Genomic DNA, 25,867 nt, shown 5'->3' on the forward strand with positions numbered 1-25,867 from the left:
AGAATAATCAACACATTTGCAGTGATCTATCATAAGACCTTCTTTACTAAATGTCAACAGTTTTAACCATTGCAGTAATGCAAATGAAGTGCAGACTCATAATATACAATATTGTCATTTTGTCTATAGCTTGTAGAGCTGGCACAATAATAAATCACCCACTTCTTTACACTTTGATGTAAGAATAAAGTTGAATCTACCTATAGACATACAATATTAGGCTGAATCATTTAATTGTCATCCTTGCATCTGTGCTGCAGACCGTTTTATTTGTTCTGTCAAGTTCAAGCTCTTTTATTATGCTTAAGTTACATTTCACAAAACAGTTGTATAAATTCTACAAATACTTTTGTGATCATTGTGTTTATGCTTTTAAAGATAGGCCTATATGCTATTTGAACCTTCTTTTTACATGTAAAAGTATGCTATTCAATACAATTTCTGTTAAGCTCATGAATGCTTTTATATGTATACTTGATTGATTGACTTTTCTTTTTTTTTACCTTTTCTTAATTCATCAAGAATACATTGTATGCTTCATACATTACAAATCATTAGTAGACAGTAATACTTTACTTACTTTATTCTGCCACTTTTTGGGCATCATACTACTTCCACATACTTTATTCCGCTTTATGCAGTTATTTATGCTTATTCTTTTTACAATTTTTTATACATTCTTTTTTTTTTTACTTATTAAGAAAAAACTTGAATTCTTTTTTTTTACTTATTAAGAAAAAACTTTAACTTTTTTTTTTTTACTTATTAAGAAAAAACTTTAACTTTTTTTTTTTTTACTTATTAAAACAAAACTTTAACTTCTTTTTTTTTTACTTATTAAGAAAAAACTTTAAAAAACACTTCTACAACTTCCACATACTTTATTCCGCTTTATGCAGTTATTTATGCTTATTCTTTTTACACATTTTTATACATTCTTTTTTTTTACTTTTCCTTCAGCTTTAATACATTTTCTACTGTACATTATATACATTGCGTCTTTTGGCGAGCCCACGCAGTTTCTGTAGGGAACTGCTTTCTAGTTGTGGGCTCGCTACAGCGAGCACACACTAGTTATTGCCAGCCTATGTTTATTTATTTATTCTTTATTCCGCCGTTTTTTTGACACCCTACTACTTCCACATACTTTATGCTAGAAATTTAGTTCAAACTTCAAACTGTTCAGCTCTTTGAAGTGATTGTGGCTTGTATTTTTATTTTTACAAAGTTTTATACTTTTTATACTTTTTAACTTTTAAACTTTTTTTTACATCCTTTATAATGAGAGTCGATGGAAGAAAGGTCCCATTTTTCACAGTTAACTTTTTTGAGCTCTTATTACTCCGTCATACTTTCACTTTGAAACTTCATTCAAACTTTATAATGTTCATCTATCTTTGAACTTTCATTGGTGAAAAATTTGTTTTGAAAAAGTTTATACTTATTAATATATTTAACTTTATTTATAGTTTTTCCCTCCCATTGACAATGTATGGGATTTATCTCTAAATCAACCTCACTTTTGCAGCCTCATTACTCTGGCATACTTTGTCGTAGAAACGTGATTTAAACTTTAGAACGCTCACACGACTCTGGACTTTTTCGTGGTTCAAACCGTATTCGAATACGTTAAACGGTTTTTCCGAAATCGCAGTTCAATCGCAGGCCGTTTCGGCTAATTAGTGCCATCTTAGAGTGCGGGGCCTCTTTGACTAGAGTGTGGAAACTGAAATTCTTTCCTTGAAAATTTACCAAACAAATTGTCGTCCCGGCCAAAGTATTCATTTTACACGCATGTTCTTTTGTCATTTTGTAGCCACACATGTCCTCTTTCACACAATGTGACCACCAAAGCACAGAGACATACAGAATGTGAACTACGGCCTTTTAAGTGACACAAAAACAGTCAATCTGCTCATTGACCTCCATTGTATAATTCTTACGAGGAAATTATCGCGCTGACAATTCTTAACTCGCTCTTATAACCACATTTTCAATCGTACCAACACCACAATCGCACATGGTGTACCTCAATATCTCAGGCCACTCACAGCGAAAAAAATATTTGCATTCGACTTTTACTTTTTGCGATAGAGCAATTTGTTCGGGGCATAGTTTCCCCCCATTCACGGCCATTATAATCTCCCAGTCATAGTACTGGCATAGAACTTGGAAGTCTTTTACGTCCACAGCTGAGACATATAAGGGCTTAATTACAGGGCTGACATTAAAGTTACAAGATCTCAATGAGTTGCTCTGCGATACCTTGTGAGCTTGTAGGTCTGCTATTTGTGCAATTGGCTGGCCTTTACACAGCTCTCGCAAGAGCACGCACACACGCACACACACACCCTGTCTTCCTATTGGCTGGCCTTTACACAGCTCTCGCAAGCGCACGCACGCACGCACGCACGCAAAAAAATAAAAATAAAAGTAATTTTTTGAAAAAAAGTATTTTTTTGAAAAAAAGTATTTTTTTGAAAAAAAAGTATTTTTTTGAAAAAAAAGTATTTTTTTGAAAAAAAAGTATTTTTTTGAAAAAAAATGATTTTTTTTGAAAAAAATGATTTTTTTTGAAAAAAATGAAATTTTTTGAAAAAAATGAAATTTTTTGAAAATAATGCAAACTTAAAAAAAAAAAAACTTTAACCTTTTTTTTTTTACTTATGAAAAAAATATATATATTTTTTTTTTACTTAAAAAGAAAAAACTTGAATTTTTTTAATAAAGATTATTTTTTTTACATTTAAAGAAAAACTTTTAAAAACACTTCTACAGCTTCCACATACTTTATTCCGCTTTATGCAGTTATTTATGCTTAAACTAGTTTTTCCAAATGTTCATACTTTTTTTTTACTTTTACTTCAGCTTTAATACATTTTCTACTTTTGTTTACAATATGCTACAGTCCCGAAATTTTGATTATGGATTTAGACCACCAATGGGAAAACTATTACTCCGGTCCCCGAGTTTCAAACTTGACACGGCAATAACTTTATACATTGCATTTTATGCGCAATGTAAGGCTCTAAACAGCCAATTTAAGGCTTTAAACAGCCTTAACTCTGTTTCCCAGCATGCTACAGGTCTCAAAGTTTGTGGGTGGTCTTACTATATGTTACAGCTGTAACATATTATGCCCCATCCACACTGTCTTCCTATTGGCTGGGCCATAACTCCAGATAATCTCTAAACATGCTACAGGTTTCAAACTTGGTGGGTCGTCCCACAGACCCCCAATTTCATAAGAAAATTACCACTTCCGAAACATTTGTAGACACAATTATAAATGTTTAATTCCAGGTTAATAACATAATCTTTAATGTGCTTAATGATGGTATGGACATTTTCTATATAACTGCTTCTATCTCATGTATACATACTTACAAGGCATAACAAGTCCTTACTTTAGATGGGCTCTACTAGTATCTACTGTACCTTTACAAAATCACGAGTTTGGGCATAAATTTTTTACATACAAGGATTTGTATTTTTGCATTTTGCATACAAGTTCATCTGTGGCAAAGTTTAGATTGATAAAAAAAAATTGACATACATTTTAGACAATAATTGAGCCATGCAATGTACTTCACTAAATAAGAAAAATGATATAACTTAAGTATTTATCAGATGTATTAATAGAGGACATTATTGATGCATTATAAGTCTTAGTGGTAAACTAAAGTAGCTATTTATTTTTTTAAACATATGTTTATTCATTTTCTTTATATTACACATAAGTATTTTCAACAATTGACATATATTTCCCCCCCCCCCCCCCACATCCCTCTGGCAGCACAAATACAAACAAAATCTTATCACGAAATGAATTGACAATAATAAATACAAAACAAAAATAAATAAATAATGACAAAACGAAAAATAAAACGAAAAACGAAAATAAAACACATTACATACAGTTAAACAAACAGATTCACAATGTCCATCACAGTTCCCTACCCCCACCCCACAGCTAAAGTAGCTATTAGATATGTATTAATAGAGGGCATTACTGATTCATTATTATTATTATTAAAAGTATTTTGGGTGATATTTTTTGACATTGACATATACAAGAAATGTTTTGTTCAGCATAAATTTAACAAAGAGTTGTGACCTCCATGTTTAGGCTGTGGTTAACATTTTAACACTTTCCATCATCCCAGTTTTTCCCTGGCACCCCCCCCCCACCCACCCACAGACACACCGATTTAGGCATTTGACAGACGCTCTTAATCCAGAGCAATTTAGAGGAAGCAAGAACACATGGTAATACATCAAATACACAATAGTCATCAAGAATCATGCGTAAGCTAATAACTTAACATCCCTCTGACAGTGGAATATCTATAATGAAACTATGTGTATACACTGTAGAGTGCTATGTCTACATAAACTGATATCTAAAAGTTGAGCCTTTGCATACGCCTGTAAGGTTGTCGAGGCTAGGGCACGTCGTGCACACACACATGCATGCACGCGCACACGCACACGCACACACACACACACACACACACACACACACACACACACACACATACACTTGTCACTCGTTGGTGAGATGATACTCACTTTAAGGCTGAGTAATTGTGACTGTGCCTGTCTTAGGTTGTCCCGGGGTGTTTTACCCATGTGGGATCTTACCCGTCATTGGCTAACCAGCCTGCCATACTCGCCTACTTATGGCTCCAAACGTGGTATGTAATTATCCAGTGCTCCCCAGTGTCCAGGATCTTATGCAAAGTAAATTAAACGCAGTAAGTCGTCAGCCCAGATAAGCGTTCAGCAGGTAGCAGTAGTGCAGGAACTGTGAGACGTGGTGCAGGATTGACTGGCATTCTCTGGAAATGTGAAGCTTTTCATAGTGTGGTTGATACCTCCTGTAAAAACACACACACGAGCACACATGTATCACTAATACATATGAATTGTGCATTGTTGCAAATTGAGTAGTGAATGCTTAATCGTATTATGTAGATTGTAATACATTTTAATATACAATTAACTTACATATAACAGGTAGGGTATCTATGGAAGGGTGGATGGGCTGTCTGTGGTGTGTTCTTGTTTGTGGGAGGGGTGGGGTATCCTCCTTCCATCTGTTGCTCCTCTCAAACCAAGAGTTGTAGTGTTGTTTGCAGATAGCTGTAAATAGCATTTGGTTAGTTACAAAATAAGCATTGGATGCTTACTCACATTACAAGGATTACAATACATTATATTTGGCATGCCATGGAAACAACTTACTTGTAATGTTGCAGCTATGGAATCGGGGGCTGCAGGATGGATGGGCTGCGACTGCCACATCCAGTGGTTGGGTATTGTTATGGGGGGGGGGGGGTCCTATTTCTGTCTCTTGGAAACCAAGTGTTGTGGTTTTGTTGTGGGGTCCTATGTCCATCCCTCTTTCTTTCTCAGCTTCAAAGAGGCTGGGGCAGCCAAGGCAGGTGGTGGAGCTTGGCTGCATGGAGGACCCCCCCCCCCTATTATATGAATTAGTTGTATTACATTATGTTCTGTTAATCTATTCAAAAGCTTAATTGCGTTACTCTATTACTCTATATACTCTATTAAACATGTTTTTTCTAAACTAAATAAAAATATACAGTAATGTCTGAATAATATAATAATGCTGAATTAGTTGTATTACATTATGTTCTGTTAATCTATGCTTAATTAAACTACATTGCATTATGTTTTGCTATATTAAACATTGTTTTTTCTAAACTACATAAAAATGTACAGTGATGTCTATTATGATTATATCGTGTTGAATTTGTTTAATTACATTATGTTCTGTTAATCTATGCTGAATTAAACTACTACATTACATTATGCTTTACTCTATTAAACAATAATTCAATATAGTGCAATGTTGTATATCAATAGTCTATTAAATGTGACTTTGTAAATCTACTTTAAATCAGATGTTGGCTGTTTGTTTATTTGAAAAACAAGGCACAATAGCCTACCGATTATTCACCTGAAATAGCTTTAAATTGATTGGTCATAATGCCAACAGTAAATTGGTGGTCAGTAGCACATAATTTGACATGAAAATTAAAATGAAAGACTTTAAAATATTGCACTGTAAGATTTCACAATACGGATTTAAGATTCCACAATACAAGTTGATATCGTTTGATAATTGTTACTCTACTGAGACACGTTAGAGGTTATTACACAGTATACAGGGTTGTGGTAACTGTGATAGGTTCGTAATACACCTGACTGGACACAATGCTGTGGTCGAGAGATGAAAATGTGGTCCAACAGTGTGTTCTTTTCAGTGGTCGCAGTTGTGATTAGCTGTGCATATCCTCTGGATTCAAACAGATCAAATATTGCATGCGTTCCACTGGACAGCAAATTTTCATTGAAGTCTGCACACACAATGATTGGGTGATGATCCATGATCTCTAAAGAGTCCAAGAGGCTTTTCAGGTTTGGGAGGAATTGATTAACACCGTAGTTTGGAGGTCTGTACACAGCAGCAATCAGTGCATTCACTGGGCCTTCAACTTTGACAACCACAAACTCCAGGTCAGTTACATTATGTATGTACGGCTTCTCACGGGCTTGAATGTTGTTTTTCACATATACAGCAACTCCACCCCCGTTACTGTTGGCCATGCAAGAATTGTTAGTGTAGGAAACGTTTCTGTTTCGCTTGAACATACTGTAGCCATCCAAATGGAGACTCTCAGCAACAAATGATCCATGCAGGTGAGTTTCCGTGAGACACAACACATCTGCTAGACCCAGCTCATGATGACTCTTTATGTCACTGATATGAGGTGCCAGTCCTTCTGTGTTGTGATGGATGATGGTGAGAGTGTCAGGCGTGTTCAGTGTTTGCGTGCTGTGAGCAAGTGGCATTATGTCCTCAAAGCTGAGTTGGGTCATGCTCTCGAGGCCTGCAGTGATTTCAGGGTTGGCATAGATTTTAGTCTCATCCATATCAATGATGTGCATTCCACTGAGAGAGGTTACTCTGCTGAGAGCTACGTAAGCCATACCGGGTTGAAAAATCTTTTTTAGGGACACTACAGCAGTAGAGGTTGTCATGCCTTGCACTTTGTGTATTGTACAGGCAAATGCGAGCTTCATGGGAAACTGTCTGCGTACTACGTGCTTCAGCTTTTCCTCTATCCTCTCGATGTACACAACATTATCAGGTCCTCCGCGTGTTTTATGACGGTGCCTCTGTCCTGCATTTGTATTGTCCAGCTCAAGCCCAAGCATCTTTGTATATATAGCACCATCTTTTTCACAGGTAACTATTCGGGCAATTTTACCAAATGTGCCGTTCACAAGTCCATCGTCCACATCAATGTTTCTGGTGAGCATAACGCGAGCACCCACAGCAACTTGTAGTGTGTCTGGTAAGTCGTTCTTGGTTCCACGACATGGTTTTGCTTGTCTGGCCATTCTTCCTGAAAATCTGTCCTTTCTATAGTCATCTGCATCAATGTTTGTGACATCAGAATGAAGCAGCGCTAACGTTTTTGCGTTGTGTTCATTGACCTCCTTATTAGTAGGAAAGATGTGAAGTACATCATTTGGGCAAAGTGCTGGTTCGGTGATGGCTTGTGAAAGCATATCTCTGTCTTGTTCAGACAAGGTATCTGACTTTAGTTTCACACGGATCCTGTTCAACGTCTCAGCATAAGCGATATCATCCTTCTGACGCATGATCTCTGTCAATGTGATCATCTGAAATTGGTCGCGCCAAAGGTCTATCTGACATGATTCATAGACACAGAGAGGTTTAGCCTGTGAAATTGGTGGAATCTGATGGAAGTCTCCAACAGCGAGTACTGACATTCCTCCAAAAGGGTTTTGACTTCCTTTGATTTGTTTTAGTCTGGCATCTACATAGGCAAAGAGATTCTTTGAGACCATGGACACTTCATCAATGACAATAATTTCAGCATTTGAAAGCTCTGCTCGCACTTCATCCAGTTTGTTGCCAAGTCCTGGGAATGGAAGTTGAATGGATCTTGGTAGCTTAAAGATGGAATGCAACGTTTTGCCTAAAATGTTGAAAGCTGCCGTACCGGTGAATGCGGTTAACAGAACAGTAGGCTGCGATATGTCAGTTTCCTCACGATTTCTTTCGAGCCTGGACAATATCTTGGATGCCTCTGAATAGATGCATTTGATTAGATGTGACTTCCCTGTTCCAGCACCACCATTTATATACCAGAAAAATGGCTCTGAGGGTAGATTACAAACACGCTTCATGCACCAGTCTCTAACTGTGTAGAATATGCATGCTTGCTTCTGGTTCAGACCTTGATACATTTGGCGTAATACTACAGGGTCTATCTGAAAGGTTTGTATCATCGGTGCAGCTGTTGTAGCTTCAGACTCAACGCTATAGTCTGGGACATCTTCTTGTTCATGTTGGTCATCCAAATGTTGTGTTTCGCGTTCTGCGATACATTCCAACCTCACCAGTTCAGATTCAGGAGCCAGATTACACCATTCATCTTGCATGGGCCCGTTCTGCTCATATTCGTCGATGGCACTCTGGATCTCTTCACTGTGTTTTTCATATTTATATTTGTTTTCCTTGACAATGAGAAATACTGGCTGGAGTTGGTTTGAACCAGGTAGCTGAACACAGGCGCTATGCAAGAAGGACTGGTATGTTTGAAAGTTGTCACTTTTCAGCTGCGACTCTGAGCGGTGTGGGAGGTACAGTTTGAGTAGTGTGCCAAAATATCCCTCAGGATTCTTTTCCTCTGAGACGTGGTAATATCTGATGATGGCAGGTTTCCCCTTTGTTCTTTTCTTCACAAATCCCATCTCATTAAGTAGAGGCACAACATCTTTAGCTGTGTATTTCTGCCTGCCATAGACAATATTGCAAGTGGAAGAAAAATCAGCCAAGCACATCACCTCAAAGTCTGGACGTTCAGGTCTAGCATGGTATTTTTCAATTAACCCCGTCATCCACACATCTTCTGAGTCTGGTATAGTGTTCTCCAAGCGTGATTGGGGATAACTCATTTTCAGTCTATTGTCATCTGTTGGTATGAAACGGATACTGCGTGAAGACCTCTTCATTTTTATACCACATACACGAGTTACACACTCCTGAGCGCTGACCTCTCTCATTTTGGTGTACGCCTGCATTACTTGCATCATTTCCCCACGTTCGTCTAGGTTGGCATTGTCTTGATTTGAGTTTTCAATCATTGTTTTGAGATACTGGCTCATCCCGTGCTCAGCTTTGGTGACGTAGGCTGTGATGTACATGATACACGAGTATGCATTCAGAATGTACTGGATATCAATATTGGCATCCCAGGCATCAAGAATATAAGGATTGTATGGGTTCACCATGCATTCCTTTGGATCACGTTTCAGTATAACCTTATTGGAGCTGGTCAGTGATTCGAGATATTTTGTATACTCTTCCATGCTTAAATTACATGCAGCCAGTAGCTGTGGTAAATCCAGAGATTCAGTTTGAGGGTCGTCAAGCAACTCAACCACTGGTTTAAGCTTCGTCTTAGCTGCACTGAACTGCTTAGGATCTGTAGGTCTCGTTATCATGGTCTCACTCGCAGGGGGTTTAGGAAATCCAAATCGGCAGCCAGGTTTGTTGTTTTTGCGACATGACTTGGAGTGATTTCTGCTGTGTGTCTGAAGCTCTTTAACCTTTCTGTATAGTTCTGGCTCAGTATTTGGGTCAGGCAACCGGGCTGTAACGTACTTGTCAATAAAATTGCACACAGTCTCATCAGAGTCCTCATCATACACGGGTGCACCCTCTATCCATAACAAACAGTGAACATGAGGTGAGCCACGACTCTGATACTCTAAACGATACCAGTAATCTACAAGCTTGCCAAGCGGCTGCGCGGCACTCAGAAACAGTTTGAATAATTCATCAACACGTTTATCAAACATGCGCATTGTTGTAACCGGATTGCTTCGTAATATTTCACACTTTGTTGCCCAGTCAAGTTCTTCAAAATTAACCTGTTCACCTTGTTGTTTCTTAATTGCTTCAATCACCTGAGGCCATCTCATCTCTGCAGCAGAAGCAGTACCAAACCAAGTCGGTTTTCCTAATTGTCTGATGGTAGCAAACAGATCTCTGGTTGTTTTCTCCCAATAGGCAGGGGTTCCTCTCAGTGGCTGCATGAATCTGATTGCCTCTTTGTTTCGCACCAGTTTTTGAACCTCGTGTTTGTCTTGCAGCATCCTGGAGGTTATTTTGCGTCCATCTCGTGTCTTAGGCTTTCCTTTACGCAGTTGTATTGACATACTGGAAGTAGCCAAATGTATTTCTGTTACGAATTGTGAAAAGAACAAATAATTTGTATCTCTGGCAAAACGACTATCTACAGAGGTAAGCCTTGATTTAAAATAACTGCTGGGTGTTAACCTAATGGGTCTTGCATCATCAAATGTGTTTACACTAGTGGGAAATTGCACTGGGAATGCCATAGACTCAAGCTTAGGTGTTCTGAAAAAGTTGACCGGCTTATTACCTTCAGCAGGCGCAATACAGTAAATTCCTTCACTGAACGATAATAGCTGGTCTGCAATGTCAATTGGCTGTAGACAAGATTCGAGGGCAATGCCACCAGTTGGCTGTTCACCCTCTTGTTCTGTATCGTTTGAGTGATCCTGTTGTTGATTGTCATTACGAGGCAGGATATCGATATGTTGTTCCTCACCAAGACTATCGTGTGGCTGATTCAGTGCATTTTGCTCACACCTGTCAATGTCCCTCAATGCATCATCATCATACTCATCATCTTCCATGATATCATCAATTTGATTGTCACCTTCTTCCTCGTCGTAAATTGTCGGGTCACACAATTCGGCCTCATCTCTGATAGTTATGTCCTTATACTCGGGGTGAATTTGTTTTAAAGTGTGCAATGCCTTTAAAATTTTAGACATAGTGACAGTCTGGAACAATTGATGTCCTTTGTAGTGCAATCGTCTCTTCAACTTTACTCTCATCACTTGAGAATCACTTCTAAGTCTGGGTAAAACATTGACAGTCGCCTCTACTTCAGATGGCACACATACTACATTACCGCATAGTGATCTCTGCTGGCCTTTGGGAAGAGGTATGATTTTAGCAAATGTTAGGTACTTGGATGAAATATGCCTCTCCAATATGTTAAGATCAGACAATTCAGGGGGGATTTCTACCAGCTCCAAATTATTAGCCATAGCAAGTGGTGGCATGTGCCCTCTCTTAAGATAGTCATGGCAGGTGGCACAGATCCATTCTTGCTTCCTCTCATTGGGTACTGTGCAATGTTGTGGTTCTCTGCATACATCATTGCAAACATGAACATATTTTCCTGTCAAGCAAGCAGACACCACATCTGGATTTTTTACGTAGTCTGTCCTATTGCAGTGTTTTACTCGATCTGGAAACAATGCTCTATGGCATACTGTGCAGACATTAGTGGGGCCATCTTGTATGCTTGTTCTAAAAGCAGATATGGCTTGTTGCATTACAATGTTACGTTGTTGTGCACGTAGTGCATCTTCTTGTCTGTATTGTTGTATTATTTTCCGTGTGCAACGCATCTTATGAAAGAGTCTATATGCTGCTTCACTGTGATATCTTTTATAAAAATAAGCATTACATTTCTGTAAATAAAGCCGTCTGAAATCTGGGTCATTTTTGTATCTGTGTTGATTGATTCGTTTCATGATTTCAATATGTTTGAGTCTAAATTCAAGATCATTTTTGTATCTGTGTTGATTGATTCGTTTCATGATTTCAATATGTCTGAGTCTAAATTCAAGATCATTTTTGTATCTGTGTTGATTGATTCGTATCATGATTTCAATATGTTTGAGTCTAAATTCATGATCATTTTTGTATCTGTGTTGAATGTTTTGTTTCTTTCTGAGTCTAAATTCATCATCATTTGTGTACCTGTGCTGACTGATTTGTTTCATTGTTTGCATATGTTTCATTTTAAATGCACTATTATTGGAAAAACGCTTGTTAATATACAACTTTTTCCTTTGTCTATACAATTCGCATCTAGCATACAAAGCCCTTTCTTTCATATTTTTGGTTTTCTTTCTCTGTATTGTATTGCCAGTTTTTTGTAATGCAAGTTTTTCACAAGTCCTCATAAATTTCCGTCTTTTCCCTTTTTCCAATTTTAACATGTGTGCCATCTGGTCCTTGCTCATATGTGTGATTTTGAAAGATTGTCCAGTCACAAACTTACAGGAAGTCATACTTTGAGATGCTTCAGTGTGAGTTAAGTTAGTGTGTGGGGTTTTAAAATCTGCACTTGATAATTGATTGCAAGTGACATTACAATGTTTATGATCAACAGCAGACGTTATGTCAACCTCCGGTTCAGTCATAGGTGATAATAAAGCACTGTCATCAGTACACTCAATATTGCCGGTGTGAAAATACTGTTCTGCAATCCCATCAGACATTTCTGACAATGAATGTTTAGCCTGCCTGTTTGTGCTGTAGACATCTGTGTTTGATGTTGTTGGAATTTCTATTCCAGAGTCTGCAATAGTAACATGACTGTTATCCAGGTTGTCACTGTGAAATCCTACAGGAATGAGTTCATACATGCATGTTGGTAACGTCTCAAACACCAGTTGGCACTCAATAATCCTCTTAATCATATCTTTCAACTTTGTGAATGTAAGCATTACAGCAGTGCCTAAGTGTTGATAATAATATTGACATGGTAATCCATCAGGACTTCTAGAGTGTGGGTCAAAGAAACCAAATTGTCCTGATCTGTTCCTGAACACAGCAATTACTAAACCACTCATTACCAGCAATGCATAGTTCACGTCTTTTAGCAAACAGCTAAGTCCTGCTTCTAGATTTAGGCACTTTTCTGCATAATGAGATGGAGGGTCTCCAAAGGTTCCATACTGGGAAAGATCATGATGCTTTGTTACATGGTAGTCATGGTCGCGGGCAGACACTTTGTCCGGTAGATCATCTATAGCTAGATGATCATGAGCAATTTTATTCTTTATTTTAGGTAAAGATGCACCATCTTCACCTTCGTGAGCTTGTAGATCGGCTGTTTTTCTGACTTTCGCATCTAACTGACGCTTGACCTCTGTGTACATGGTGTCGCCCTTTTGCAATACAAGGTCCAGGTTTGCTGCTGTAATGTGTTCTTCCTCATGAAGGAATGCCAGAAATGTTAGAGAACTACAGGCACACTGCTTATTCCTGGAAAAGACATGGTATTTAGTGCTGTTTTGACTATGAGATGCTGCAACACTTGTCTCATCAGAATGGCCTTTGTGTTGAATACGGTTAGATGTCCTTGGTACATGTCTAACTTTAGGCACATGTTTGACAGCATCAGTGGAAGACATCTTCTGTAATGGTGTTTTATTGCTGTGGGGTGCACATTGTATTTGTTGACCTGCTGTGACATTGTCAGAAACATGCTCTTTAACCCAGTGTGTTGTTGTTGGAATTTCTATTCCAGCTCGTGGTGACAGGTCGATGGAGTCGGCAATAGTAACATCACTGTTGACCAGGTTGTCACTGTGAAATCCTACAGGCATGAGTTCATACATGCATGTTGGTAACGTCTCAAACATCAGGTGGCACACAATAATCCTGTTAATCATATCTTTCAATGTTGTGAATGTAATCATTACAGCAGTGCCTAAGTGTTGAGTATCTTCATTATATGGTAATCCATCAGGCCTTCTAGAGTGTGGGTCAAAGAAACCAAATTTTCCTGATCTGTTCCTGAACACAGCAATTACTAAACCACTCATTACCAGCAATGCATAGTTCACCTCTGTTAACAAACAGCTAAGTCCTGCTTCTAGATCTAGGTACTCTTCTGCATAATTAGATGGAGGGTCTCCGAATGTACCGTACCGGCGAACATGCTGTGTTACGTGGTAGTCATGGTTGAAGGCAGAAACTTTTCCCGGCAGTTCATCTGTAGCTAGATGAGTATGAGCAATTTTATTCTTTGTAGGTAACTGTTCCCCTTCGTGAGCTTGTAGATCGGCTGTTTTTCTGACTTCTGCATCCAACTGCTGCTTGACCTCTGTGTACATGGTGTCGCCCTTTTGCAATACAAGGTCCAGGTTTTCTGCTGTAATGTGTTCTTTCTCATGAAGGAATGCCAGAAATGTTATAGAACTACAGGCACATTGCTTATTCCTGGAAAATGTACGGTATGTAATGCTGTTTTGACTATGGGATGCTGCAACACATGTCTCATCAGATTGGCCTTTGTGTTGAATACGGTTAGATGTCCCTGGCACATGTCTAACTTTAGACACCTGTTTGACAGCATCAGTGGAAGACATCTTCTGTAATGGTGTTTTACTGCTGTGGGGAGCACATTGTATTTGTTGACCTGCTGTCACGATTGTATCCTTAACACAGTATGTGATGTTGTCAGAAAAACGCTCCTTAAACTCCTGCTCACCCATGGGTCCTACACGCTTTTTAAGATAATGTGTCAAATTCTTAGATAAACAGTCTTTATGGCAATGCACTTTAGCATCCTTCTGCTCGCTCATAGGTGATACAGCACTGTCATCAATACACTTGCTTGTTTGATATTCTGTACAATGTCCTACAATCACATCAGACATTTCTGACAATGAATGTTTAGCCTGCCTGTTTGCATGGTGTGTGCTGTAGACATCTGTGTTTGATGTTGTTGGAATTTCTATTCCAGCTCGTGGTGACAGGTCAATGGAGTCGGCAATAGTGACATCACTGTTATCCACGTCGTCACTGTGAAATCCTACAGGCATGAGTTCATACATGCATGTTGGTAACGTCTTAAACAACAGTTGGCACTCAATAATCCTGTCAATCATATCTTTCAATGTTGTGAATGTAATCATTACAGCAGTGCCTAAGTGTTGAGTATCTTCATTATATGGTAATCCATCAGGCCTTCTAGAGTGTGGGTCAAAGAAACCAAATTTTCCTGATCTGTTCCTGAACACAGCAATTACTAAACCAGTCATTACCAGCAATGCATAGTTCACCTCTGTTAACAAACAGCTAAGTCCTGCTTCTAGATCTAGGTACTCTTCTGCATAATTAGATGGAGGATCTCCGAATGAACCGTACTGGGAAAGATCATAATGCTTTGTTACATGGTAGTCATGGTCGCGGGCAGACACTTTGTCCGGTAGTTCATCTGTAGCTAGATGAGTATAATCAATTTTTTTCTTTGTTTTAGGTAACTGTCCCCCTTCGTGAGCTTGTAGATCGGCTGTTTTTTTTACTTTTGCATCTAACTGACACTTGACCTTTGTGTACATGCTGTCACCCTTTTGCAATACAAGGTCCAGGTTTGCTGCTGTAATGTGTTCTTCCTCATGAAGGAATGCCAGAAATGTTAGAGAACTACAGGCACACTGCTTATTCCTGGAAAATACATCGTATTTAGTGCTGTTTTGACTATGGGATGCTTTAACTCTCGTCTCGTCAGATTGGCCTTTGTGTTGAATATGAGATGTCCCCGACAGATGTCCAACTTCACTGTGACTAACCTGTTTTACAGCATCAGTGTAGTACATCGGTTTCACATCATTGCAGCTGTGGGGAACATGCATTTGTTGACCTGGTATCACATCGTCAGATAATTTCAACTTGGACCAGTGTTGTTTTTTAGCTTGACTTTTTTTCCCTTTCCTCGGCATGGTAACGTTTTGTTCTTGTAGGCTATTTGTCACACTGGTAAACCTTAAATATTGCGTATAAGTTTGTGCTTTGCAATGTTTTTATGGTAACTTAATAGGGACTACGATATTCACAAATATCTTCAGAGAATGTAGTGATTGATACAGTAGGCTACAGTTCACTAGCAACTTGTTCTATAGACACCCAGAAAAGTATGAAACAATTGTAATATAGGACCAGACGTCAACTGTAGTTTCACAGAATTCTAGGTAATATACCAGATGTGAGCTACTGAAAACCACAATGCAATCTCAATCACTGAGGGACATTCACTATAGTACCAAACAGAAGCAAGTGATTTGTCACACGTCCACTTGTATTATCTCACTTTCTAAACAATGTAGGCTACAACAGTATTAATAAGCAGTTTAGTTTAAAGAACTGTTCAAAAGAGGAAATGTGGTCAAGTTTGCAATTAATTTAAAAAAACGGGCTGCATTTAATGCAATACAGGCAATGTTAGACTAAACGATTAGTGCACCAAACAAATACCAGTCATTCATTAAATCAGTGTATCTATAAGGCAGTATAGACAGTTAATATAGATATGAACACTACCTTTGTAGATTTAGTATTTGATCAAAGATTAAACTAAATGTATAGGAATGTGGAAATGACCGTTTTGTTTTGAACCAATGAAATGTTTCTCAAATGTTAGCACAAGCAACAAACCTTCAAGTAGTGCTGATTAAATATTCAGTGATAGCTTAACAATATAGTGATGATTAGGAAAATTATCTTGGTAATGTATACACTTAATATAGCAGTTGGGCTACTTCAGTTGATGGACCGCTGTTCAATAGTGATCACAGACAGGTCCACTTGTCAGAGCTGCAAATAGTTTAACTATCAAACAGAATTCTAAACAAGCCTATTGAACCACCATACATTTATTTTTACTCAAGTATATTTTACTATACAATGTATAAAGAAGCTGAACAATAAAGAGAGGTTGGCCTTGCTAGGAGTATATACTGTACTAATGTTAAGAGTATTTCTAAACAGTTTGTGAAATGTGTTTGCTTTGATGATCCTGGTCCAGTACGCAGTCCGGTCCTGGTTCAGTATGTAGAGTGCAGACACCAAGCTGATCGAGTTGAGGCTGCGTTCGGATCCAGATAGTGGATAGCCAGAAACAAATAATTTCAAAAATGAATGTATACGGAATGTAAAAACTATCACTCAGGAATGTGGAAATGGTGTTTAGGTGGATGGATGTTTAACCAAAACAAAAGGTGAATAAACAAAGATGGCTCAAAGGTGTGGCAATACAAATGTCTCAAAAAGCTGTATCCAAGGTTTCAAGGTTTCATATCAGGGTTGCATCAAAAGTTGTATCAAGTTTCATATCAGGGTTGCATCAAGTTGCGTTTCAGGGTTGCATCAAAACTTGTATCAAGTTGCGTTTCAGGGGTTGCTTAAGGGAGCAGAGCAAGATCTCTCAGAGTTGCTCCCAACTCTGAGACTTCTCTGAGCGAGATAGAGAAAAGGTAGAGACAAAAGACAGAGAGGCAGCAGGGAGATAGAAGGGTTTGGGGTGTTGGATTAAGAGAAAAACTGTATCCAAGGTTTCATATCAGGGTTGTATCAGGTTTCATATCAGGGTTGCATCAAAACGTGTATCAAGTTGCGTATAAGGGGTTGCTTAAGGGAGCAGAGCAAGATCTCTCAGAGTTGCTCCCAACTCTGAGACTTCTCTGGGCGAGATAGAGAAAAGGTAGAGACAAAAGACAGAGAGGCAGCAGGGAGATAGAAGGGTTTGGGGTGTTGGATTAAGAGAAAAACAGGATCCACTGGAACCCAGGGTTCACTGTGCAAGGTTTACCTGAAAGAAAGAATATTCATAGTCACATTTATACAAGTATATCAGTAACATAAATGCATAATGTTGCTGTCGGGAAGAAACCTTGTGTTGTTTGCTAAAGCAACTAACTCCACCTCTCATGGAATATATAAAGTTACAACACAAACTTTGCTAGCATAAACAGTTTACAAAATCTCATTGCTTATACATGTTTCTTTGAGATTTACAATAAAAAAAATCAGATCTTTTGAAAATCATGAGATTGGAGCAGAATCTTCCCCACAGGATTAATAAGCCTTATGTAGTCAGTTACTGTACTGTATAGAATATGCAATTGCTAATTACATCAACCATAGTATTCAATATTTAAAGTATAATGTGTGTTCCATCGTACAACAGTGGTGTGTGCTGCAAATAGCAGTTCTACAAGCTCAGAATGTGGCCATTTGGTCAAAGGGTCCCTAACCAAAACATCTGCCCCTCCACCATAAACATAAGTATGTTTTTAAGCTATAAAGCTACAAATTCACAAGTCACGTTGTGAGCTTGTCGGTCTGCTATTTTTGCTAATCATACAGGGCTTAAAGGCCTATTCATAGTGTGGATTTTCGGTGGCGAGGTGACCACCGGAGCTGAAATAGCGTGGAGCGGTGGCGAGTAAAAACAGAGAGTAGGGCTGAGGCGGTGGCCGTGGTATGCTCTTCACCGCGGCTCAGTGACGTCATGTTGTAGTTCGGTGGTCACCTCACCACTGAAAGTCCATACTAGGAATAACGCCTAAGTGGTTACTATGTGTCAAAATTGTGTGTGTGTGTGTGTGTGTGTGTGTGTGTGTGACATCACTTCTTGCACCTATATTCAACTTGAATACAAATATTGTGTAAAAACATCATCAGTGTTGATAACTAATACTTACTCAAGTGTAGGTCAACAGCAACCAGCTAAGTCTGCAGAATGAAAAGGAGAAAATCAGCAATTACTTAATTGTTCAAAGAATATTTTTCTTTTGTGTTGTTAACCCATTGAGATCTGGCACCAGATTCTACAATATGTCTTCCAAAACCTTATCAGTGGTTCTCAAACCATTTCATGTCAAGGACCCCGAGAATTATCTGTATTTTGCCACAGACCCCATCTGAAAATATGTTGTAGCAGGGACCCCCCCAGAAGCAAAGATTTGAGTTAAAGAAAACAAGCTACAAGCTCGTAGCGCAGCACTCAGAGCATGTAGATCTGCCATTTTTCAGGTAAAGTTTATAGTCATGGTTAAAAGCTATAGGGTGTACAAAGAGGCTCTACGCACACCAAAGTCCTTGTGGCGGTGCCGTCGCACGGGAGAAAACTGTATAGGAGATCTTGAATGAACAAGAAGGTGGCCGCACACACCAATAGCCAGAGTACCAATATTTATTCGGACAGCAGGTAAGACAAATATCCAACGTTTCGGCGGTTAAGCCTTCATCAGGGGAAAAAAAAAGCTATAGGGTGACAGAGATGTGTCCTCAGGTCTAAATGGGTTAATCATTTCCTGGTAAAGGAGTAAAGTTCAATACACACTGCTGCATATTTCTAACTAAATGGCTTACATTGTAACAGCTTGCATTGAATCAATCTGCTCCAATTTAAACACTTCACACAGTTTCAACCTATCGTTCAATTGGCCATCACTAACACATTGCTATCCTCTGCGACAAAGTGGGTAGGCAGGAATGGTGTCATCTTATGAGTATTAGTGATGACCACTTAAAGCTAGGTTGACAGTTGGTCATTTAAGGCAGTGGTTCTCAAAGTGGGGTCTGGGTTCGGGAAACCCCAAGGGTTCCTTGAGGGGGTTCCCAGCTAACATAGTTAATGTAGCATCTAAATCAATGCAAGCACTTCAACATACATTTATTCTTTGGCTATTTGAAAATAGCAATGAGCAAAAATAAAAACATGTTCCTGACAACATATTTTCACACTTATCTATCTATGCATGATAATTTGGGGGCACTTGAAAATCAAAAAGCATTGACCTTGTTCATCTCCTAGAGACGTAGAATACTAAATACTCATTGAAAATGCTGAAACTGGACTCAAGCTGATTGAGTCATTTATATTTGGTTGAGGTGTATTATGCAAACAAAATCCACTAGATGGCACTGTGGATTCACATACCATGCTTTACAAGTTTTTTTGCACATCAACTCAGAGATGTTACTGAACATGATCATCTAGCTTGATACAGTAAAACATAACAATGGTCAAAGAATGTTAACATGCTCTACTGAATGATTTAGATTCCTTGTTCTACATTATAAATGGTCAATGTATTATCTTAGCATCACTGCCTTTTATCACTGACAGACAATTCAGAAGTTTGGTAGAGCATGTTTATAGACTAGAATAAAATCCTACTTATAGAACCATTTCAGATTTTTTGTGATTATAATATAACAATGAATTAGAAGAAGTTGTATTTATTCATAGCAAATAGGCCTAGTAGTTTTTCGTTTAGGCTACTTTAGATTGCACATTTACCACAAAGTGACATATCTACTGTTGGTAGAGGCTTATATATTAATATAAGAATTGGTGGGTATGATTGTTGTCATTATTGCCTAAAGTTTTGACTTATTTAAATAAAACAGATTTAAATCTGGATGTGGCACAGATCTGATTCAGGCTGGATTTGCCTGCCAGTCTGAACACACAGATGGGACAGCATTAAGCCGATACAGTAAATACTTACTCAGGTGCAGGTAGGGTCATGATGTAGTTTAATCTGCAGAATGGAGGACATGCAGCAATTAATCAGTTGTTTGTGTTCAATATGAAGTAAAAAGTCTACTGGTAGTCATACTTTCACTTTAATAGGCCGTAATAGGACATTTATTGGCATTTGGTGGGAAAAAAATGAAAAAAAGTCAGAATTCGACCGATGGTCTGCGTTTGCTCGGCGCGGACCCCCGCGGAGTTCGGCGCGGGGGTCCGCGATAGTCTGCGTGGGGCGCGGACCCTAACGCAGATCATGCATCAAAACAAACTCTAGTCTAGGGACGTGCTTTGACGGTTGCCACATTTTGTGACTGAGAGAGAAACAAGCAACCAGGTCTATGAAAAGGTTAACAGGCTAGATCAAGTCAGAAAATCCGAAAAAAAATAGCAACTATAGTGCCGACTGTCAAACATAATTGTCCAATGTTGTTTTAGAGCAGTGGTTCTTAAACATTTTCATCTCAAGGACCACCAATATTTTAAAGAAACTTTACAGATAAACAAGTCGAAAGTAGCTTATAATGACTAGACTTGGCAACACTGTGAACGGTTCCACAAGCTCACAATATGAAATATAAGGTATTAATAAATTGTATTGTTAATATCCATAATTAGGGCACCTGCTCTAATGGGCCACCTGGCCTGAGAAACGCGTTCTCAGGGACTTACTCAGGCAAATAAGCCCTATCTCGGACAAAAAAGATAACAATCTTGCTACCCATCCTTCCCACGAAAGAATAAAATAAAATAAAAAAATCCCCACCTACTAAAAATGACCAGTATTATTTTGCATGGCCATACAATAGAAAAGTATTGGCATAAATATACTTATAGTATCAAAAGCAAAATTGTTTTAAAGTATGTGTATATGTAAATCGAAAATAGCCGAATTGAAAATAGCTTATCTACAAGCTCTACTTTCAACTAGCTGTGATACAAGCTATACTTTATTAATACTAATAATAATGTTTCAGCAAAGTAACGTAATTGTTAAGCTAATAAAAAGACAACATGACACCATTAAGATAATTATTAAATGATTATGTTTCAGCTCACACAAAAAATACATCGTCTTACTTTACTTACGTAAAGTTAGTAGTCACCAGGGGAGAGGGGGGAGGGAGGATAGGAAAAAGTTAGATAGATCTCAAACCACAATGTTGTTTTTAAGCATCATGCCAACAAATATCTACAAGGTCACACAGCTATCACTAATGTAATGCAACATATAGGCTTCAGTGTATGATTGAAGTAGCTTAAATTAGGCTACACTATTTCTGTACAACAAATTCATAGAAACTGACTGACGGACGCACAGTCCGTTAAAAATGCAATATTCATGATTTCACGATAGATTCCAGCTGTGTTAATAGCAAATCATAGCGGGTAGATAGCTCGATTACAAAAAACAGTAAACTTCTTCGTGTTACGGCAGTGCGGTAAGCGTTGCCGCGCTCGGGCCTCATAGCTTCCTAGCCTGTTCACTATAGCTTCATGTTAGCACATACGTTAGCCTGAACAACATAGCCCGATAGCATGATTAAAACGTAAATAAACGAACGCATAAAGGCACGTAATGGTGCCGCGGTGTGTTGTTTAACAGAGTGATTAACAGGTTTAAACGGAATTTGTGCATTTAGTTAATAAATTGAAATAACTTCTAGTGTATATGATCACAGCGCGACATACCTTGAATTTCGGAAGAGGAAGTGAGTGATGTAATTTGCGGTGTCGCAGTTAAAAGGAACCTCGGATTTATCAGCGTGGAACTATCCCATTGAGATAGATTGAGCACTTCCGAATTTCATTGTTACAATGGGAGTCACTATAGTGTCTCTTACTATATATTTATGTATCTTTGATAAAATGTAAAGATTACAGTTTAATGTTGGATGTGGGAACGTTATCCAGATCTCTGGATTCAAGATAATTACAATTATTTTATTAAGACATAATGGTTGAAAAAGTACTCACGTTTTATACTTCAATATCAATAATAATCCAAAATTACTACTGTAAAAAAAAGTCCGGAATTCAAAATATAGGCTACCTCAATAAAAGTACACACGTATTGGTATCAAAATGTACTTAACATACTGTCAAAGGTAAACAGTACTCACGGTCAAATAAATGTAGTGGGGTAAAATACAATATTGGGATCTGAGATGTACTGCAGTGGAAGTAAAAGTATAGGCCTATTTATTGGAAATAGTAAGTACAAATACCTCAAAATTGTAATAAGCCTACACCTACAGTACATTGGTAAATGTACTTAGTTATTTTCCGCCACTGTATACATTTTTGAAAAGCAAAACATCTTTGAGCTCTCATTTCTTTATTTTTATCTTTAGTACATAGCATGCTGAACTTAATGAATTCACGGTTAGATGAATTCGTATACTTTATGCTACTGGATTGTTCAAATAAACCGTACATTACCTGTTAAAACTGTGGGACATTGAGACTATAACGTGTACATAATTGCATTAAAATAGTTCAAATTACATAACCATTCTGAATATTGATGAATTGCTGCCACCTGCTGGACGTTTTATCCACAAGCAGACCTAGCACTTGGTTTTAACCAAGTTGATATTGACATCAGATACTTTCATGTTCAAAATGTGATGAATTGCCAATTTGCATTCACCCTAGAAGCTTGTGTATCAAACACTACCATACATGTTATTTATATAAATATACACACAAAATGTGTTGGGTTCAGTTCAGAGCAATGGGAAAAACCCAACAAATTATACAACCACCAAGATAATACTAGTGTGACTGTCAATACAATACAATGTTTAATTTTACCTTGATGTGTAATTATATTACCTAGATTTGAATATCCTATGCAAGATACAGAGTTTTATTAGCTGGTGCATAGCAGCAGCTAATCTTCCTGGGGTGCACACAGAACATAAAAACATGACATTCTACATGAATAACACTACAGGACAATGATATATAAACATATTTGATCATCAATTTCATCATCCACCTTCTGATTCCCCATTTTCTTGGAAGAGAAACAAACGAAAAATCATATAATTATGTCTACCTACCTACTGTACATGTACTAGGCTGTGAAAACACATCCTGTCAACATACCTGCAGATGCGCACCATACCTGGGTTACTCTTCTGAACAACCCTAATCACAAATATCATGTTTGTACAGTGAAAGATGACCCTGAGCATGTATACATGTCGGACAGAAACCATGTAGAGATCAAAACATGTGACATTGCGACACAATTTGAGCTTGCAGAAGAGGTATTTTTTCCTGGCATGGCGAGGGAAGCTGATGTTGACGTTTCCAGGGAAAAGCAGGCTCTTGTAGGATGTAGGATGTCATCTGCCTGCCAACAGCAACCATGGCTCCTAGAATAAATGTTTTTTGTCATGTCAATCTCAGGTTGCACTCTTCACACAGGCAGACGGATACAGAAATCTCCATACGGGACACAGACAGATGGTTAAAACAGGTATTGCATACTAGGTTCCCAACTAGCATCGTTCCCAGCTAGGTTGGTGGCCAACGGGCACAGGTCTAATATACAAAAAATAATGACAATGATGATTTGAAATACCAACAGGTGGCTGAACCTGTAAATAGTTTTTTCTAATTAGCCCTTCGCTAAGTCCCTCCCCAACATTTCCATAGGCTCTAAAACTTGTGCCATATTATCAGGATGTAATGATCATTGGAGAGAAATAATCTTCCAAACGCAGTCTCTCCCCAGTCAGTTTGAGGAGTCTGAATGAATGCAGAAGTATGTGCAGGACATAAAGAAAATAAATCAAATAAATAAATGCCCAAACCTTTAAATGTAACGAACAAACAATAATAGATACACCATTTTCCCATTACTAAAATGTTGTAACATTTTGTAGCACGTTCCTCTGTGCCTTGTACTTGCCTTGTGCAAGCTTCTGAGACTTCAAGACATCTGCTATTTTTTTTAAACATTTTGAATCTTGAATAGTTATATATTTTAAGTTTAACACAAATCTTTAATAATATACACAAATAATTATAACACAAATTTTCTCTTCTGGGGGTCCCTGTCACTAAATGTTTTCAGATTGGGTCTGCAACCAAATAAAATACATTTGGGTGTCCTTGGCATGAAAACTAATAATTTAGATGGCATTTGTCAGCCTAAGCTCTCAATGGGTTAGGGTTCCTGTCTGTCCAGCCCTTCTCAGTTTGAAACAGTGTGATCATGTGCCCATCACTTTGACATCCCTTTGCAGATCTGCTACACTGTTTGGGTAATGTTCCCCTGCGTACAGAATATGGATGCTGGGGTTTCACATTCTTTTTCAACTTCACGCATCTAGCTTTGTACATTTCAATGTATACATTCCCTGCACCAGCTCTCAATGGGGTGTTCAGGTCACACACACACCTTCTCCAAGGCCTCTTGGACCACCCGCTCTGTCTCTCTTGTCTTGCTTCATCACGTCCTTGGTGTACTTGAGCAGGGTGTGAGGCGACCCCCAACTGGCGTTCTTGGTCTGCGTCGAGGCCGACAGCTTCTCAGGCTGCTGTATTGGGTACGAGGAGACGGGCTCTCCTGGCTGGGGATCACTGCTTCCATCTCAGGCTCTGGATCCTTGGTGTGAAACACAACAGAAATGTAGTGGAAATCTGCTCCATGTGTGTGCACGTGTTTGTTCAACACATAACTTCAATTTGGAGTAAATCATTTTCTAGATCAGTCGACATCGTTTTCACATCAAGTAGTAGCATATTTCTTAACCTGTTCTGCTTAAGTAGTTTACATGAGTTTGAGCTGTAAGACACATGGTCATATTTATGAGTTATTATAGTTACCATTGTGACACTATTCCTATTTGGATTCAGCTGGTTGATTGGAACGGCTCTTCTTAGCCTTTGGTTCCTGGCTGCCTTTGAGTTGGACAACACAACACAACACACAGTGGATGGGTCTGTCTGATCCATGACAGTAAACAGTTTACAATTGATGAATATGATGGACAGCTGTCAAAGTAATTTGAAGGGATAATTCGTTTGGGGAGATTTTTCCCACTTATCCAGAATCATAAAAATGAATGGTTGCCTCTGCGTGCTGATTTGAAGTAAGTTTGGTTAACCTCATTTCTGAATCTTTATACCATCAAACGTTCAGGAATGTGTATAGGCTACCGTCAAATAGTACTATATCTGAGGGAAACATTTTAGTGTTAGAGCTCAAATAAGTACAAAGAAGCTGGGAAAAAACACTTGAGTTAATGTTGTAGATTCATTTTAGATCTGTACATTCAGGTGTCAGTCCACAGTCATTTTCATAGAGGTACTGGAGGAGGTGTTGCGGGCTGAATACATTGATTACGAGTGGTGAATATTGCTTGCAATCTCACGATAGATATATCATGATACAGAGGCCATGATACGACATATATATATATATATATATATATATATAGACTCCCGCACTCTGGCTGATATTGACAATAAGCCTCTCTGACTTACGTGACTTCAAATTAATGACATTACAATTACTATATAATAGTTATATTACTATGTACCTCAATGGCCATACAGGTTGT

General features: G+C 38.3%; 1 long non-coding RNA gene across 1 annotated transcript; it reads right to left on the reverse strand.

Moving 5' to 3' along the window:
- Positions 1-16,142: 16,142 nt before the first annotated feature.
- On the reverse strand, positions 16,143-20,440 carry LOC308311366. The gene is made up of 3 exons (XR_013963641.1): positions 20,263-20,440; positions 18,448-18,478; positions 16,143-17,552 (listed from the first exon to the last, which is right to left on the reverse strand). It is a non-coding gene; the product is annotated as an uncharacterized lncRNA (long non-coding RNA).
- Between the last annotated feature and the right edge of the window lie 5,427 nt (positions 20,441-25,867).

The sequence above is a fragment of the Protomyctophum bolini genome (genome assembly GCF_963924005.1).
Source record: "Protomyctophum bolini genome assembly, chromosome: 24".
Lineage (NCBI taxonomy): Eukaryota > Metazoa > Chordata > Actinopteri > Myctophiformes > Myctophidae > Protomyctophum > Protomyctophum bolini.